Below are 6,844 nucleotides of genomic sequence, written 5' to 3'. Positions count from 1 at the left end.
ATATATGTTATTATATATAATAATATTTTATATGATAATTCACTTTTTCTATTAGTCTCCTGAATATATATATATAATATATATATATATATATATATATATATATATATATATATATATATATATATATATATATATTCGGTATACTAACAGAAAAAGCGTCAATTCTCGACGAAAGACAATTTCAGACTGGCGTTCCATGCTCTCTGCGTTTATTCCACAACATTTCAAAAAAGGGGGGGAGCAGTATTTTTTAAGTATATAAAATTTCAATGAAAACTCCAAATGGATTCTTGGAAATAAATGTTGTTTTTCTACTAGCATAAAGGGTGTATTTCTATAGTTCTTTCTGCTGTTTATTTTAGAGAATTGCTTAAAAGCATTTTCTATCAATAACAAGTTCAATCAACAGCTGATGACGGGGGATACTGGGCAACATTGTTTGAGGAAAGGATTTGATTTCGAAATCCATGAAAGAGAATTAATTAAATGCTGGGAATCAGTAAAACTTAAAATAAAGAATAAAAGTGAATTTTCTGTGAAATAAATCGCAGGTCAAAAAATAACAAGTTAAAATGAATCATTCCTATTTAGATAGAACGATTTTATTTATTTCTTCTGCATTTACAAATAGGCCGCTTTCTCTTCAAGATACTTAGAATCTGGTACTGAAAATATTTTCTATTCCATATTGATATTTTTTTATTAAATATCGTAAGATGTTTTAGTGAATATAATTAAAGTAAATTTGACACTTTCTGTAAAATTATTGAGCATTCTCAATGCTTTTTTATATACTTCCATATTTCTCTTCAATTAAAGCCTGCTGGTGTAATGCGATTATTTGGAGTTAGATGCCAGCTAAAGTGTCGTTCTAGACATCTGATCGCGATTCAAACTGATGAGGTTTATCTCATAGTATTTCTACGTATAGCTTCAATACGGGACTTTTGAAAATACACACGGTTAAACTCATTATTTAATTAGGAGGATTATTTATTGGGACTACATAAAATAGCGTAAATCGTTTTGCTTTTGTTTGGCGTAAAAAGTTGGAACAGTTATGAAAAATGAGTGGATAAATTTGTTTGACATTGTAACACTAACAATTAGCATACGCATTGTACAAAAGGAGAGTTTGTGAAAACTTCGTTTATACTTAAAAAAGATATTAAGTTTTCATTTTTCTAATAAGTCTTTGAATTATAATGTGGCAATGTGATGTGAATTATATGTGATATATGCGGTGTAAATGAAAGGTAAATTTTCGGTGCGGTGTAAATTTTCTGCAAAGGCATTCCTAAACAAGCACAACAATAAAGCGCCGATTTTGACATTTGCCTGAAAAATTTAAAATACTTTATCTATTTATGCTTTATTTTAAATGATAATATAATTCCTTTCAATTAGCATTTATTACAAATGCAATTTTTTTAATGTATCGCCCATTTTATTTATGATATACAGGATGTCCCCAGAACATCGACTTTGACTTTTATTTCTTAAATATTGGTGATAGGCATACATTATAAATTTAAAAAATATTACGTAAAAGATAATGATATCGATTTAAATTTTCAGGAGAATAAATCTGAATAAATACAAAATTTAAACTTTTTATACGACTCCTGCACGAAAAATTTCTTAATGAGTAAAATGTTCCACGCACACTGATAAGGTGATGTAAAAAATTTCGAAATTTATCACAAAAAGTTTCAGAGATATTTTTACACAATGTTTGTGAGAAATTATTCACTGATTATGGTATAAATATTTATTTTTGTTTTGTTAACATCCCGTTTTAAAGCAAGACTAGGACTATTTTGAAACGGACCTCGTAATTTTGAACCACAGGCAGATGGCGAGGGTGGCAGCTGGGTTGGCACCCCCTCTCTAAGCTTCTGCGCTACGTCAGGGGGGGGGGCAAGATTTAAGGTGCATCAGGCCCGCTTGCACGACGGTTCTCCGTTAGAACCAGATTTCAAACTTGAAACCATCCACTTCCGAAACCGAGGCCTTACCAACAGGCCATCGGGGCCCCATGTAAAGATTTATAGCTAGAGTTCAAATGACAGAAAGCAGAAATGCATCAGCAAATAAAGTGTGCCTCTCATCTTTGGTTTTATTTGCAATTTTTCCAAACTGCGCTTATGAAAAACACTTTAAAATTTTGTATGACTAATACGGAATAAAAGTTGAAAATGTTATAGTCAAAATGAACCTTAAAACTGATTAGAAATATTTAGATATTCAAATATCTGCTTCTGATTGGTGCATCACATAATCACAACAGATGTTTCATTACATGAGAAAGTTACTTGTATTTTGCCATTGAAGGTCTAGAGCAATTTCTGGTTTGATACAAATCTATTCGTGGTTCGTGATGTTCATCATCAGAAGCCATTTAGCAATTTTCTATGAATGTATGGTGGTTTTTTTTTTTTTTTTTTTTTTTTTTTTTTTCAGAAACAGCTTGCATTTTACTGTATGATTTTCTGAATGAACACAAGAAAAAATTTTTTTATTTTATTTTATTGTTTTTAAAAAAAATTTTTAAACTATCGATACTTTACATCAACATATGTTTGCAGATTTTTCGTAGATATTTTCAAAACAAATCCTATTTTTATAAGCAAATAATCAATGCAACAACAGCAATGTAAAGTAATGAAAAGCAGTGGAAATTGACATATTCGAAACCAACGAGATGATGACAATCTATGAATATATGGTGTGGGGTTTTTTTAACAGCTTACTTTTTACTGTATGATTTTCTGAATGAGCTGTCCTTAATTTTACAAGAAAATTTAAAGATTCTTTTTTTTATTTCAGTTTTTCTATCTATCGATATTTTATATCAAGATATGTTTGCAGATTTTTCTTATATATATTAAAAACAAATCCTGTTTTTATAAGCAAATAATCAATTCAACAAAAGCCTGACTTGGAAGTTGACTTATTGGAAGTCAACGAGAATACGTAAAAAACTCAATTTACACAAAATTTGAGTTAAAAAAATTTTGACTAAAAATTATCTTTTAAGTGAAAACATTGTTAAACAGTTAAATTCTGGAACGAATTAACAGCCTTAAAAATGTATTTATTTACAATCATTCAGAACACGAAGTATAGACGTATTTAATTAACGAAAACAATAGGGAATTCAAGGGATAAGGCAAAAATTCAAATCATGACGAATTCGAATAAAAATATGCGAAATATTCAAGATGGGTTGTAATAACAATGATTTTACCTGACTCTATTGATACAGATCTAGTATCCACTAGTCACTTTATAAATTGCAGCATTTTTTTTTTCAGCCTGACGCTAATTTTTTGATAGAAAAAGCAAATGCTGACTTTATTTATTCCTTTTTTAACCTTACTAAAAGTTTCGGATATTTGTTTTATCAGAAGTTAGGAGTTTTAGTGATGTTAGAAATAACTAATTATAATTTATTAGTCGAAGAAATATCGTCAAATTACACGATTTTCAAGATGTTCTGTCCGTAAATGTTTCCGAGGTAAATAGAAAAAGAAGTGATTTTATACAGTTGAACGTAAAGAATTTGTAAAAGGTTTTCTGACATTTTACGTAAGAGAAAGAATTTTCATAAAAGTTAAAGCAAGATATTTTTTTCTAATATTAAATACATGAAAAAAAAATTTTTTAGTGGTACAGAAAAAGAGAAAAATCTATGTAATTCAACAAAAATATTTATTCATGTTTAAAGATGCTTTTAATAAACATTTTTCTGAGTACATCATGCAAATGAAATCTTGGGAATGCAAATTTTTGATAAAGAAAAATGAATAAAAATTTCACAATTTTTATTCATTGTCTGTCTCATATACATCATACTGTCTCATATACGAAGTATTCAAAAAGAAAGAGTACTGTAAAGAAATTCGATCTCAAGATTTTGGCGAATCTACAAGTTGCAGACTTCCCTCAGTTCAAAAAACACATTTTTTGAAACTATATTTGCTTATCTATGAACTCGATAACTCAAATGAAACTTTGCAGCGGCTTTAACACAAAATTTGTAGATTTCTGTCAAATTTTGAACGAAAATCTTTTCAAATAATGGATACCTGTCCGGCATAATAGCCACAAAATGAGGAAAGTTAGATAGATTAAATTCGGTTTATAGATTTAGCACCTAAAGTGTAGATATGTATCACATCTGGAATCAAATAGTCAAGGTTTCGACCGTCTGTCTGTCTATACTTTCACAAGCATGTAAGGGGGCCACCAGATCTCGGCTTCGGAACCGGAGGGTGAAGAACCGTCATGTAAGCGGGTCTGGTGTCTATCGGGGGTTGTGGTCTGGTGCACGTTAATTCCCTCTGGGCCAAATGCCCTCTCGCTGACGAGTAAATTTGGAGAGGGGGGTGCCAACTCAGGCGTCGCTCTAGTCATCCGGTTCAAAATGACGAGGTTCGTCCCAAATTAGCCCTAGTGTTGCTTTAAAACGAGACGTTAATATAACAAAATTCACAAGCATGTAAAAGGAATAACTTAAACTCGCTAGCTTAGTTAAATTAAATTTGGTACATAGTTTAAGCATTTAAGGCGTAGATTTTTTTTTTTTTTTCTTTTTCAAATTTTGAATCAAATCTGTCCAAGAACTGACCGTGCTTTGTGTGCATATAAGAGCCATAGCTCAAAAACGTAGTTACTTACTTGTAGAAATGAAATCTAGTAAAACGTTTTGCATCTGATATGTGTATTTGAATGAAATCTGCCTGAAGGTTGACTATCTGTCGATCTATAAACTGTCCTGCATGCAAATAAGTAAGTAAGCCTTCACTTCTTGTAAAACTATACAAAATTATTTATGTACAGTTATCAACAGCAACAGAAAAAATGGAACACCTCAGTAACATTTTTATTTACAATCGCATCTTCAAAAAATTGGTGTCAGGGGAAATAATTCGAGGGCTCAGGTTTGCTCAGATCCATAAAATGATTAATTAAGTTAATTAATGTAGATAATTAACTATTATCCAGAAAATCCTCCATCGTGCTTATGCATTCATTAATTTTTGTTGAATCGATTTATCGACATGAAATCAACCTCTCGATAAATTTTTATGGAGTTCTAAAGATAATTCCGAGAGTTATAGTGTTTTTAAAAATGATGCTTCTAATATTAAATTAGTTTTAGGAACTTTCGGCGATATCTGGGAAACTATTAAATATTTCTAAAAAAAATCACTCACTAAAAGAAAATTATCTTATTTCACAAAATCATGAAATAAATGTAAAAATAACACATATTTAATACATTTTATGAATTTTTTAAATATGAATGTGGAATGTGACATAGCACAATTTTTGCATGGGAACAAAATTGACATGCTAAAATGTCAGAATACAAAATACTGCATGCCTAAATAGATTTCTAAATATTGACCAAAGTTGTAAAATTGCCATAGTCGATTTGTAACGCCCACATTTTGGGGGACGGTATATTAAAAGTGTTTGTATGCATAGAAACGCAAGCTTCGACGGCCATTATAATATCGTAATTGGCTAAATATTATATTTATTTTCTGATCAGATAATTTGAATTTAACACGAATTCTGCTTTTTTTTAATATTTTTTTTTCAAATTTGACTACAAAATAATTAATTGTAAAAATGTTTAATAAATTTTTATTCATTATCAGCAGTTACCGTTTACAAGTAAATGAAATAGAAATCTAAGGAAATACACTACACCATTTCTTATCATTCAGTAAATTAGTTAGCTCTAAAATATGGAAATTAATGAGCTCATATTACTTATACATTCAATGGCTTAAAAATAAGCATCCATTCATAAATTTATTTTATTAGATGAAAGATATTTTCAGAATATCTTAAAATGAATCACTCTGAATTAATATATTCTCCCTTTACAGTTGCTTTTATATAAAAACACAATTTCCAACCTCTACTTCGAAAACTCGTAATATGATAATGGCTAGACTAGGTTTGTTTGTATTTGTACAGCTTGATTGTATCAGCAGTTGATTAAAAGAAAAAGAAAAACCATCACCCGAGTCATTCTTACTGCTGCTCATTACCGTGTTAATGTTCCACCATTTTCTAGAGCCTCGGTGACCTGGTGGTAAGCTCTCGGCTTTGAAACCGGAGGGTTTCAGGTTCGAAATCTAATTTCACTGAACAACCGTCGGGTAAGCGGTTCTGGTGCACTCTAAATCCATCGGGGCCAAACGTCCTCCCGCCGCTATTGTGTGGAAGTTTGGAGAGGAGGTGCCAGCTCAGGTATCGTCCTCGTCATCTGATAGCGTTTCACAATTACGAGATCTGTCCCAAATAGCCCTAGTTCTGATTAAAGCTGGAAGTTAATATAAATAAATAAATAAAGAAAGAAAATAAACTCAATACGTACGAATAAACAGACTGGGAGGAACTATCTTCTGATACAGCTAGAAATTCGAGATTTGACGCATACATACGAGTCTAATAAATAAGCCTTTAGAAAATTTTATCAATCTCCTTATTTTATTTATCATGTTTGCGTAGATTTAAGAGGGCAGATCGAAAGACTTTTTAGATGGATTTCGTCCAAAATTTGATTCGAACTAATGATTTCGATGTAAAAATCACGTAATAAAATTCATCTTTCCAACTTGTCTTGATGTTTGACTTCATTTTGAAATGTTCATGATGTCTTCATTTTTGAGTTAGCATGCTCACAGTGAGACAGATTTGTAATGTACATTTTTTTTCAGCGCCAATTAAAATATCTATTTTGCCCGAAATATTAAAATTAGGATCCGCAAGGTCAATTAATTCTGGAATATGTACACGCGTATCCATCATCTTATTC

The sequence above is a fragment of the Argiope bruennichi genome, chromosome X1 (assembly GCF_947563725.1).
Source record: "Argiope bruennichi chromosome X1, qqArgBrue1.1, whole genome shotgun sequence".
NCBI lineage: Eukaryota > Metazoa > Arthropoda > Arachnida > Araneae > Araneidae > Argiope > Argiope bruennichi.
The sequence above is the reverse complement of the archived record's forward strand: the minus strand, read 5'-3'. Positions refer to the sequence as shown.